This window comes from Lineus longissimus, chromosome 16, assembly GCF_910592395.1.
Source record: "Lineus longissimus chromosome 16, tnLinLong1.2, whole genome shotgun sequence".
Classification (NCBI taxonomy): Eukaryota; Metazoa; Nemertea; class Pilidiophora; order Heteronemertea; family Lineidae; genus Lineus; species Lineus longissimus.
Window position 1 is genome coordinate 15931498 of NC_088323.1, and position 13933 is coordinate 15945430.

Sequence of the window (13933 nt, forward strand, 5' to 3'; positions counted from 1 at the left end):
AGGGGTTCAATTGGATAAAAATAAAATGTCATAAATGCGGGCCTTACGGACCTCAAGATGACCTAATATTTTGTCGGTTTCTTTTGTTTCGTTATTTCCTCTCCAGATAAGCCAAAACCTTTAGCAACCGTGTATACAGACAGGAAGGTCTGTCCTCTGCCACGTTTCTTTGTTATTAAGGTATACGAGTGCACACTTGCACACCGCTAGTGTATAGCTGATATTAAAGTATCCCCGAGTAGCATGGCTATACCCTGCCAATGGAATCTGTCATCGTACGCTTGTACAATTTGGCGCTCTCCTGACAAACAATCCTGGATGGGTGATTTTAGTTGTTCCAGTCCTGATAGTGCGAGGGATGAAAGATTGCCTGTACTGCCCGGTGTTGGTTTACATCTTTCTGAGCCGAGGCTCCCTCCAAGACCAGGGCAGATGTAATATTGTAGGATTGCGATGGTATTTTGTTAGATTTCATGTATGAGGCACAGGCATTGGTTGGTACAGCTAGAGGCTTGATTCTCCACTGTAACACCTTCATCATCGTTGTCGCACTTGATTCAAACTTCAGTTAAACATAATCTAAAGGTGAGCACGTTTTGATTCTCATAACCCGATCACGTTTGTCCTGAGTACGCAAATGAAATGCGCTGGTCGCTGTGGCTTGGTTTGTGTGCTGGTGTAGTAATGATGGCCGCTTATTTATTCAACCCCGGGCGCACGGATAAAATATCCGGTGGTCACGGTAAAACTAACACCAGTTCGTGACAGTTGTTAAGAAGTGGTGTCCTATTCCATGATTATATTCCCGAGCATGAAAATGAAGATAAGTTCTTTAGGGCTTGCCTTTACTATCAAATGTTTGGGCACAAGTATTGCTGAAGTATGCACCCTTTTTTCAATGATTGCTTAATTGGCCGGCAGAAATGTGCACAGATGTGTTTGCAAGCATTTTGATATGAAATATTGCTTTTTCTTAAACAAACCGTTTTCACAAAAAGGTATCTCGCTCTGACTGTTCCTCAATAAAACAGTATTTCATAGTATTTCATAGTACCATCAACTCGATAAAAATATGTGCGCCCAACGTGGGGCTCGAACCCACGACCCTGGGATTAAGAGTCCCATGCTCTACCGACTGAGCTAGCCGGGCTGCCCGTGTCCGTTAAGCAACTGAGAAGGGATCATAGCAAGACGAGTCTTGAAATTTGTCGTCTGCCATGTCTATGTTTTTTTGGGAAAACACAAAAACTAGGCGCACAGGTTTTCTGTTTTTATTCGGTTCAACAACATGCTTGAATAATTGTCTCATTCTCTCACAATCTCGATGTTTATCCACATATTTTGCCGCGAGAATATCAAAAGATTACCGAAAAGCTAACAGATTCTGTTATTGCATAAACAGAGTATTGGACTTATTGCGTCGAAGGAAAATACTCGTGTGTTTGTGCTTGCTGTTGGCAGATCAGAATGAGAAAGTCTTCGGTGGTGTCAATCTTGTGAATCGCTTCCGCGAAGTGGCCGTGACCGATGGTGAAGGATAACCAAAACGTTATTGGTAAGGAGTGCGCAGAGAGCCCGGGTAGTGTGATCTTGGAAACAAGGGGTCAGGAATTTGGGGTCTGGGACGAGAAATTTCGGTGCCAAAAAGACGATTTTTGGACATCTGGCCTGGGTCATTATCCTCTTGGGGAGAGGCACCATGAACAAATTGTTGCTCTCCGACGAAACTAGAGTGTCGGGCACCTAAAGCCCCCTCCCCTTCCAAAGTCCTCCACTTGTTTTTGTTGGTGGTTTGTCGTCGTGACTTTGATGGTCTCAGTTTCAGCCTGTGATGTTTTCCCTTAAGCAGTTACATGTAGTATCGTTCTTGGAAAGAAGTCAGCCTCGGCCTGCTCGGGGTAGATGCGTTCTTCCGCAGTCGCTTTCTGTGTGTGGTATCTGCTGGCTAAAAGAAAGTATGTAACACCATCATCGTGACTTCTTTCGACATTAATATATGTCGAAAGTAGATACCATGTCTTTGTGAGATCTAGTGTCGGCGTCTGTGATAACCAGGAAACTCCTCAATAACGCCTTCCATAAAATATCTTTGCATACTTCGTACTTCGTCCATTCGTCAGCTCTTCGTAAGGGTTGCGAAACCTCCCTATTAACATCTGATTGGGAAAACACAACCACTTAATTAGACTCATTACTGCCTAACTATAAAAGCAAGTTGACCAATAATCCTGCTATAAATTGCCGTTTTCGGAAACAATACTTGTGGTAATAATAACGGTTATTAACAATAGGTTTTCATGATATCCATAAACATTGTCGGACCTCGTTAGTAATGATTATGGCTGATGAAAAATGCCAAGTATAGAATGTCGGCATGCATCAAATATGATGACGTATGACGTAATGATGACGTAATCACAACGTTGTTTTGATGGCAACATTAAATATTCAGCACGTGGTTTGGCCGATTCTATGTAGAGTACAATGTTTTAAATTGAAAATACATAAGGGCAGAGACATGTATTCATCCACAGGCGGAAGTGACACATAGTCCGTACTGAACTGTGAAGCTGTGGTAAATACATGACTGTGATGGGTGAAAGTGGATTTATTCTTCAATCTTTGGTGGATTCTTAATCTACAGAGCCAGGCCATAACAGGGATATACTTTTTTGATAATTAATTTAAGGAAATATTGTGTCACTGGCCAGTTTAGAACTTGTATTCTAATAGGCCCATATCAGTCCGCGAGTGACGATTTGATGGCAATGCTGTACACAAATCAATTTTTCTCAGGCAATCGGTATTGGAATGTTTTGAATTTTTACTATTATTTCTATAAAAGCCTCTTCAAAACACATATAAAATTTGGTGGGAATTAAAGCACCCTTGGTGTACTTTTTTCACCAACCTATATTCATTAAAATGTACACAGAATGTACACGCTGGCTAATAGAGGTCTCTGTCCATAACGATAAAAATTTTAATTTTACACAATCAATGTTGATGATCACTTTGACGTTTCAAATGGTTAAAACATTCTTCTTCGGAAGTTAGACGTTCAAAACGACATCAGCTTTGACGGAGTCGTTAAGTCTGAACGTGAAAATTGTAATGGGTTTAACCGAAAGAGATAACGTCCTTAAAGGGTCACTCGTGTCAAATTTCACCATATAATGTTTTAGCTGTTTTTGACAAATGACTACGTCACTTTCTCATCAATCGGTAAGGTTTTCGAATCGAAATGAACATTATCTAGAAATTGATGGTTTAATCCCGCCCGGACGGCTCGCTTCGACGACGTTTTCGTTGATGACGTCACAACATGAACATTTTCGCGGTCGCGGTGGTTTACATTCAGCGATTTTATAATAAATCTAATCAAAAATGGAAAATTTGAGCTTTACATTTGTTATCAACAATTAAAAACGGGCGTATTTCCGCAAAGTTGTAAATCACACCATAGTATCACTTTAAGGATACTTAACGTAACAATGCAGGGATAACGTGACTTTTGTACTTTTGAACAGCCAGGGGCCTGGCCGCTAGATGTCGTATCGGCTAGACTCTGATCCCACACGTGACTCAGTCTGTCGACCCCTTGGTCTCGATTCTTCTTGGTGGTTTTACGAATCCAAATCGAACGTTTTCGCCGGAAAAACATAGTTCTTGACATCAGTGCACATGTGTAAATGTTAGGACAAACAAGGCTGTGGTTTTCTAGTCGTTTATTTGATAAAAATAGTGAGGTTTCGCAACCACCCGTTTAGGCCCTACGACGACGTTTATCTATCGTGTGAGTTTACCTGAACAATAGATAAACGTCGTCGAAGGGCCTAACCGGGCGGTTGCGAAACCTCCCTAATAGTGGAGAGCACCAGCTCGGCAGTGAGTCATTTTTGATTAGATCTCTGCAAAGTGATATCACTGCTCATTTTTTTTCCAGTATCGATATTCCTTTACTGTAAGTTGTACGCTGTTTTCGCCAAGTTTCCGCAGATTCCGCAGTTCCCGCATTCCGCAGTTTTCGCAGTTTCCGCTATAACCGTCGGCCGTGCTGCGCTTGTTCTGAATAACACGGAAGCTGTTGATATGTAGTATTCATCCAACCAGGTTAAGTGATTGTAAAGTATCTCGTTTGACATCGAAACACCATGACACCATTTCTGAATGCACAGAGGAACAATGCATGCGTATTACTATTGACTACCGTGCATTGAATAGGCTGCTGTACACAATTGCATGCACACTGCTGCACACAACGATAATACAGCGTCCGACATCAGACAAAGAGAAAATCATCCCGGGACAACAACATGTTATAAGTCCTTGATTGTTGTCTCGGTGGAGTCGTTATCTTAGATACATGTAGGATAATTACATTTAGGTGAACTTCAGAAACTTTTTGGAGCCTAGATATTTCGTGGGAGTATATCGTAGGAGTGTCACCGAAGCAGGAACGAATTTAGCATAAGGTCAGTTTATCATACAATGTACACAGAGTGTATACTATAGTATAAGGTCAGTTTATCATACAATGTACAGAGTGTATACTATAGTGTCACCAGTCTAAGACCACTGCGACGTGTAGAGACGGGACATGTACAATCAAGCGGCCACGTGCATTGGTCGACACGTGACTTCAGTATTCAGGGATGGCCTTAGATACGTCGAACTGGAGTACTTTCTACAGTTGGAACTACAATATAGATAGTGCATGCATTTCGGGACGGCAGCGGGCGGGGGGGGGGGGGGTAATTGTTATAGACCGGCCTGGAAAGACTCTGCATAAACGAAGTAATTTCGATCGAAATTTAAAATAATGAAACTTCACAGTCCGGTGCGATCTCGTTCAGGGGTGTCAAGCAATGAATTATTAATTGTGTTTTCTGGTTCAACAAGGCTTCCTGATTTGATGCGTGAATTATGGTGTGAGTGCCACTGTAATGTCGTACATGTAATCCTGTATACCATCGTGCATGAACAATCCATCAGTTTAAAGGAAAAAAGTCGTTTTATTTCAGTTGCCAGGTGTAGAACTTTGAATTGTCCTGGGATAGAATGTCCTGGCAACAAATAATTTTATCATGCGCTTTAGTCTCTTAGCTATTGACTGTCATGGCCTTCGAAGATCCGTCAGAATATACTAAGGTCGGACACTCTTTCTAGGGGATATTATCTACCTCTACACCGTTCTGCTTTCATTGGCGAACTTGGCAGGACTATGTTCGAGGCTCGACGAGCACGATCTCACGGAAATGGCCGATTGCATGAGACCTTTGATTATAACATAAGGTAGAATGACTTCTGTTATATGACACTAATTAACCCTGCTCATTAAGGGTGAGTAGACCTCGTTTACTCATATCATGAAAATCAACTGACCCGAATGATTTTATCAATTGGCTATATCAGTGGTTTGACTGAAAATAAACCAATATGTCATTTGGCGTGTTATAATATCTTCAGTTACGTGAGTGTTGAGAGTTACACTATCTACTGTTTTATATCAACTGCCATATTACATCAAATCACGTGATCAGATCATTGAATTTTTGATATTTGTCTCACAATACGCAATTACTAAATACAAGCTTAGAGCCGCCTACTTCTATAATTAACTTGAGTTCACTCTGAATTTGCCGAAGGTAGGTTGTTCCACTCTTTCAGAACTGATAGTGTATTGAGTGCATCAATGATTCATTATCGGAAATCGTGATGATTTCATTTCCTTATGTTCCATTTTGAGCCGAAAAACATGTAGTCCGATTTTTAGTGCAAAAATGTCAATTTGGGGTCGATCTAGGAATGGGCTCGGATAGTTGGTTCGAGGACGATGTCAATTTGGGGTGGATCTTGACATAGAAATGGGCTCGGATAGTTGATTCGAGGACGATGTCAATTTGGGGTCGATCTTGACATAGGAATGGGCTCGGATAGTTGATTAGAGGACGATGTCAATTTGGGGTGGATCTTGACATAGAAATGGGCTCGGATAGTTGATTCGAGGACGATGTCAATTTGGGGTCGATCTTGACATAGTAATGGGCTCGGATAGTTGATTCGAGGACGATGTCAATTTGGGGTCGATCTTGACATAGAAATGGGCTCGGATAGTTGATTAGAGGACGATGTCAATTTGGGGTGGATCTTGACATAGAAATGGGCTCGGATTGTTGATTAGAGGACGATGTCAATTTGGGGTCGATCTTGACATAGAAATGGGCTCGGATTGTTGCTTAGAGGACGATGTCAATTTGGGGTGGATCTTGACATAGAAATGGGCTCGGATAGTTGATTCGAGGACGATGTCAATTTGGGGTCGATCTTGACATAGGAATGGGCTCGGATTGTTGATTAGAGGACGATGCCCTCGTACTCTATAAGCTTTAAAATGTGGTCTAAAGGTATTGTACTTCAAACCTTACCTCGATCATTATCCTATCTTTCTCTTGTAAGCTTTTTGTGGATATCGCAAATTAAAGAGGAAAAATCCTGTTATGTCTATCTGATATTCACTGAATATATCATTCTGGCATCACCCTTGGTGGCATTCACCCATTATTTTAACAATAGGGAGCTTTCGCAAATCCCCCGAACCACCAACGTGAACGCCTATCTCATTGTTCGACCTCCTGATCACGATGTAGGATCGCCGTTCACGTTGTCGTGCGAAAACTCCCTAACGTATCATTCTACATTCGGATTTTTAGATATCCAGACTATTTTTTCCGTCTTGTAGACACAATACTTTAGGCCTATTAAACGTGTATGTACTAAAGGACATTGACATTGTTATTTGATAGACAATGACCTCAATAGCCCCCTCAGCCGTGTTTAAAGTTAGATATGAAGAAAACAACGTGCTTCAGATTGCTGTTAATAGGCTTACTATATTCATTATATCGGACCGCAACAGATTTGATTGATTGTCACACGTACGCGACCTCGCTGCGGGAGATTGATACCGAGTTTCTTGACACGACCTCTATATGTCATGTGTGGAGGCCATCGCCTGGTGGTCAACACTGCTTGCTACCACGCATATAGGGCCCGGGTTCATTCTCGGGGAGAACCCATGCAGGATTGTATTTCTGAATGAACGAGCGTGGCCTTCAAGGAACTAAATTCCGGGCTCTTCACAGCACGTACATGTAAGTAAGCTACAACGTATGAAATACTTGAGGGTCTGTCGGATGAGACTAAAAGCTGTGGTCCTTTGTACCTGAGTGTCTTTGCCAGGGCAAGTAAAAGATCCCACATAGGTGGACAGTAGCCTTTAGTGGACTCCATACCTCTGGCAAAACTCCTACTGGGTTTCAACGCCGGTAATGATATGATGATAATGATTACCAATGATCACTGCGCTGTGCCAATTGTCTGCAATGAAATAATCTTGCCAATGAGTATGACCCGGTGCACATGGTGTCAACAAGAACTTCGATTGATCACTGTGATAGCCCTAATCTCAATCTACTGTCACTGTCTCTGTCACTTGCACTAATATCCTTCTGTTAATAGATGGATCTCCTGTAAGATTAAGGCGAGATTAACTCCTGAGGGAGCAACCGAATTATCAAGGTCATTGAAAAGTTACCCGGCGGTTGATTTCTATTCTGCAATGGCACTTAGTTTTCAAAATCAATTTGCACATAAAAGACAAAATAAGAAAAGGGTCAAACACGTTCAGAAGAAGATGTGAAATAGCATTCCGCGATAATGAGGTCACTGCAGCTGCTGCCCTCTATTTCCCCATCGCTGAATTACAGGCAATGTCGGACAAACATGCGGTTTCGTAATGGATTCAGGCTTTCTAACTAGGGTAGTTAGATTCAATCTGGCACATGTCCGAGTGTTGGAAATACTACATAATTGTTCTGAATATTTCTCTCTCTGACTCTATGGTATCATTCATGCTAAAAACAATGCAGGGTCAAAGATAATTGACTTTGAAATAAGCTCAAATGCGTAGAAATAAGTGTTGATGTCCGACTGTCACGTGACTAAAACGTCATCAATATCTTATACAAATGACCTTGTGAGCTATGAATAGTAACTTCGCGGAATGCTATAGGAGAAGAACACATATATGCTGAGGGGATGTTTTGTAAAGTTACTAAGTTTCTTCCTACGCCCAAAGCCAGTACATATATATGGATCTAAACTAAGTATCGTGCAATAACCGTGTGAATATTGAACACGAACAAGCACAAGAAATCAAGTCTTGTTTGGCCTGGCCTTGGCCTGAAGCAGCACGGCGGGGTCATTTTATTGCCTCCACATTCCTATCCAATGAAACGTGCCTTCACGCAATTTCTCCCTCACAACGAGAACATATAGATATGGCCGTATCTGTGATCACTGGTGGTGTCACTTGCACTAATCTTATTATTGATAAATGGAAGATTAAGGCAATTTGTCTTTCATGATCAGGACTCGCCTTGTCCTTGATGTACGGCCTTGGCCCACGGTGTAGTCGTAGACAGATTGGGTCGGCTGGTTGCACTCGCATACCCAGGTCATGATCACGAACACAATGTATCATCAAATATGCCATTTCTTTGCCATTGGTAGAAAATATGGGCTTTGGACTATCCTCAAATATTTTGTGATCCATTCAATCTTCCATATGCAATGGACAAAATATGCTATTAGCATGTTGTACGTGAGTATCAAAATCTCCGCTAACAATCGCCTCATGTTCTCACTCCCTTGAGCTCTCCGCCATACTCGTGAATGGCACAGACCCGAGGAAAGGCTTGGCGGATTTCATGACGTTTTCTTGCCCCTGACCTCGCAGTACACGGTCAATTGTATTCAAACAAAGCTCGCTCACACCAAGGCCTAAAATCCCATCGCAGCTAAAAGAATTCAGACCTAGCCCTATACACGGTCTATTGTCTTCAAACAAAGCTCGCTCGCACCAAGGCCTAAAATCCCGGCGCAGCCTAAAGAATTCAGGCCTAGCCCGATACACGGTCTATTGTCTTCAAACAAAGCTCGCTCACACCAAGGCCTAAATCCCCATTGGTCTCCTGTCTTATCAATGGGTTACAGCGGAAATCTTGATAATATCGACCCCCAGGAAACACCTTCATGGCGGGTCTATAGCCCGAAACCGGCAAGAGAAAATTAGCGTATTGTTTTTATCCCCACGAAAGTTGCGGACGCCAAATTATTTTCGTCATCTTAATTATAATCTGTAAACGTTGGTTAGTGTGATGCTCCACCGACATGTAATACCAGATTTAACCATTATTCATGATGTCGTCGCGATAGTCAATCCTCGCGATAGCTGCTCGATCACGCGAGCTGCAAAGGTCATAGCCCAGGATCCATAACTGTCGTCTCGCCGAAGCGATCAGATGACAGAGATCATATCAATTTCTCAATGATATGATAAAGCAGGGTTTAACAGCTGATATCGATTACGAAACCTAATTAACGCCTCCTGGTTGAATTGACTATGGCAGATAATGTCAACTTCGGGGATTGTATCCGGTCCCGGATTAGAAACTTTGTTGAAGTTGGCACTGTACTCTTTGTGTTGACCTTGCCAAACATAGTCAACAGCAAATATTGTCATGTCATCTCCATGTTGACCATTGGGACTGGCTCAGCTGTCATATCCGAAAGCGCCCCGCAAACGAAAGATGTTTGTCGCTGTGACCTACGATCATGATCGCAAGCGACAAAACTCTCTCGTTTGTGGTGGGCCATCGTCGGTATGTATGTACGTGCGACAAGAATCGTTGCTGCTGCATCCTGCCACAGTATATAAGCTAGCGATTGCCGCATTTTACCCGCACACGAGCGATTATTTTCTCGCTGGTAGCAGTGATAATTATCGCAGGTCACGCACTTAAATCGAGTTGGCGAAACTTCGAGTCCAGTAACTAGTTGAGACTACTTCAATAATGCGATGAGCGCCAAGTAAAAATTGGAATCAAACTTGACAACGGTTCATCTTAAGTAGACCACGGATAGACGTACATTCGTACCAATCTTACACTAAGATGCACTGATGCCTCCGCCACTGCATGTCTGAAATGAATCTGATGATATATTGACCCAACAACGGCCACTGGCTAGTCAATTGAATCTCTGTTTACAAAGTTTATCAAACACGGAAATGTGTCTCTTTGGCAAATATGAACGTGGGCGCTCTCTGGGTTGGGTTACAGCGGCGGTCTACAGGAGATCTTGCTATCACCTTTTTTCACGATAGTTTGCTACCGTTCCAGTCCAGCCCACGAAGGGTCACCCGCACGACGAACAGAATAGCGCTGTCGAGTCAGGAACGCCGGGGTATTAACCCACAATGATTATGCGCGATCCGTCATGTCCGCGCCTTTCAACGTAGCGGATTGACTCAGGAAATGCCCAGGAAATGTTTTATATCCGAAAACATTACTCCGGAACGGTTTCCTGGTTTTCCTCACCCTCACAGGATGGACAAATTCTCATGAAATAATAGGTTTCTTCTCTCTGTACGCAGTGGTGGTATCATTCCTACCAGCCCAGGCTAAGGGGAAATTCCCTTTAGCTCAGTCGGTAGAGTGATGGCCTTATAAGCGAGAGGTCCCGGGTTCAATCCCCGGTTGGACCTTGATGTTTTTTCTCTGTTACAACGTGGTAAAAGGGTACTAATAATTTGTGTAGATGCTGGTGTGTCTTTGGACAATGAATTAACTCTTTATATACCGGAAGAACCCGGTTGTGAGGACACAACTTTCTCGAGCAGGGGGAGTATGTTGTGGTGGCATCATTCCTACTAGCCCAGGCTAGAGGGGAAATTCCCTTTAGCTCAGTCGGTAGAGTGATGGCCTTATAAGCGAGAGGTCCCGGGTTCAATCCCCGGTTGGACCTTGATGTTTTTCCTCTGTTACACAGTTTGCGCGTAGCTTCATCCGGTTGGACCTTGATGTTTTTTCTCTGTTACAACGTGGTAAAAGGGTACTAATAATTTGTGTAGATGCTGGTGTGTCTTTGGACAATGAATTAACTCTTTATATACCGGAAGAACCCGGTTGTGAGGACACAACTTTCTCGAGCAGGGGGAGTATGTTGTGGTGGCATCATTCCTACTAGCCCAGGCTAGAGGGGAAATTCCCTTTAGCTCAGTCGGTAGAGTGATGGCCTTATAAGCGAGAGGTCCCGGGTTCAATCCCCGGTTGGACCTTGATGTTTTTCCTCTGTTACACAGTTTGCGCGTAGCTTCATCTGGGTGTCTCTGATGTCCGTCACCAGGTACAGATCACGTGATGAGTGTCATGGAGTGCAACTGACAAACACTATATCGTGCAAGCTCTGTAATTGGCCAGCTCTAAAGTAACACAACTACAGTAGTTAATTAGACAAAATAGTCGGGGAAGCTAATTGGGGGACTATTTTATGCAAATCATGTTGAGACGTTGCATGTGAGTTTAGTAACAAGTCCATACTCAGTTGATTGCAGTCATGGTTTTTTATATTTACCCGATGTAATGGCAGCCATTTTCGGCCGGTGGCTGTTCTAAAAGCGAGCCATGATCGATGATAGAAACAAGCGAGACCCAATAATGGGGACACACAACAGGAATGATAGGGACGTCTCAACCAGTTATCCGCCAGATCGCATGTTCTCCCCTTAAAACATGTGAACAAGTATAACGTCCTTGACGTTACCTTGCTTTAGGCTTTCTGCTGGGTCACCAACACGAACTATTTCTTCTCTAAGATCGGTTTTATTTAAGTCACGATTCCTCACGTTTTCGCGTACCACGACTACAACACCAACACTGCCGCACGGATTCCACCCGGGCCGTGCCCCGGCCGAAGACAACCTGGGGGGCGGTGCCCTGGGCCTGTGTCCCTCCTCAGCAATTGCTGCGCCCTGTAGCAGCCTATCTGAAGGACACCTGCCCAGGTCACCACACAAGTCCGTGCTAGTACTGAGACGAATGTCGGTCGCGCTTTGTAAATGAAAAAAAAACATCTTCACTTGTAAGTCAGACGCAAAAGAACGCAATCCCCCTAATGATGTGTAGTGTTACCGATGATTATGAGTCTTAACTGAACGAATCTCAGTTGCCTTAGATTCATAAAAACAGCACTTTGTATGCACGGAAATGGGCCTAAAATGGCTTTTTAATAGCATGCAATACCAGTTTTACCATGTTCGCGGTGACGAGCATTCGTCGGGAGAATGACTTCCAGTATCCATCCACCTCTGCTAACCGTGCAACAGTTTCTCTGCAAGTGGAGATTGCGTGAAATTACCCAGAGGTCCAACCGCGAAACTCTTGCTTTGAGCGATGTCTGGCATGCAAATGCACGCAATGTATATGCAGCATGCATGCCATGGCCTGTATTAATCCGATACATAATATGTTTAATTATACATTGTTATGGAATGGTTTTATACAACAGGCAACTCTGGTAGTAATCCGTGATGAATATGACCAGCGGGCAGTAACTATGTGGCTTGTTTACATTAACGGTATTAACATGAGAGCTTTCAGCTAAGTAAACATGTTGTTTTATCAATCAGTCAAGTGGCTGCCGGTGTAGAAGTGGAGAATGTCCCCCCGGGAAAAGTGTCCCTTCCTATTGTTTTCTGACGAATAATGTCAATAATTTATACTTCTACAGAGGCTATGGCCATCAATAGCCCGGAGATTAAACCTCGCCTCAGTCGGTAACAAAGCTATTGATGCATCATCAAGTCATAGGCGGGTTTCTGAATGGAACCTCATTTCAGGCCGAGGTTTAGCTTACTGATCTGCGCCCAACTTTAAAACAGGAAGCGAGAGGGCTCCTTTTCACCGCCCGAGAAAATGTAAAAAGTAGGTTAAAACGTTGGTCGTGCCCCTTTGGAATCTTGACAAACATCCAGTCGTCTGCCTATCGTATCCACTGCCGTCAAAACGAGGCACTGTGTTCGCGTAGTGCAATGACCTTCAAAGCATACCACTGCCTTGCACCAATTTACCTGAACGATCTCATCCAACATTACGTGCCACCTCGTTACCTTCGCTCTGAATCTCAGGACCTTCTCACTTGCAGGAAATATAGATTGGATTTGGAGGTCGAGCATTCGCTACTTTAGCACCTCAACTGTGGAACTCTCTTTACCCCACCCTGAGAGCTACATCGGATGTCTCAACCTTCCGCAAAGAACTCAAGACCCTTCTTTTCAATAGAGTTCACCAGCGCCGGTGAACATTTGTTTCAAGTGATACAGGCGGTTTACAAATAACAATTTATTATTATTATTATTATAATGTAAACTGCTGTTCAATGTATTAAAATCGTAGCGTTCACGAAGATATTCTAAGGCTATGAGCTTTCGTTGTGTGAGAAACTGAAAGTCAGTCGTGAAAACGGTTCTAAAGAATAACAACACGACACCAATTGTATACTTTCCGTCGGTATGTTTCATTTTCATATAAAGATCTCGTTGCGGGAAGCATTAGGATTGACCGTTTTTCTGTGCCCCAATAGTGTGTCGACTCGGCCTATTACAGCAGTCATCGTTTTGTAGCTCTAATATCAGATATGGATACCAAAATTTTCTCATCTTAGATTTAGCGGCAACACATTTTCCTCTTCCTCCTTTTCTTTCAATCCTGTATACACAGGTAAATCTGCTGATGGCGGTATTTGTGGACAAGTCATCTTCCTTCGTTGTGAGATAGGAACACTGCTTTTGGCGGTGACTTAATGAATGCTCGCATTGTGGAGACTGACAGGAGCAACACCACACATTGTTCGTTGTCCCTGTCTCCGAGGACTTTATTTTCATTGGATAACTGGATTTAAAGTTCACCACGGGAATTTCTCCCACCTCTTGTTTAGTAACTTGCTAGAAGATATATTGCTATAGAAACATATGCAATGTACTAGAGACGTTCTGCAAGTTCAAAATTCACGCCCGTATCCCGAGTTACGC

General features: G+C 43.1%; 1 protein-coding gene and 1 non-coding gene across 10 annotated transcripts in view; one reads left to right on the forward strand and one right to left on the reverse strand.

Moving 5' to 3' along the window:
• The window catches only part of LOC135500241 (calcitonin gene-related peptide type 1 receptor-like), a 104188-nt gene that overhangs the window by 71373 nt on the left and 18882 nt on the right, over positions 1-13933 (forward strand). The window contains exon 1 of one of the 9 annotated variants that reach the window (XM_064791560.1): positions 4270-4475. The exons of the other annotated variants lie outside the window; for them this stretch is intronic. The gene's annotated coding sequence lies outside the window, so the exon portion shown is untranslated. Of the gene's footprint in view, positions 1-4269; positions 4476-13933 lie in introns of those variants that run through there. 9 annotated transcript variants of the gene reach the window in all.
• Trnak-cuu (transfer RNA lysine (anticodon CUU)) lies at positions 1078-1150 on the reverse strand. Its single transcript has one exon. It is a non-coding gene; the product is annotated as a tRNA-Lys (tRNA).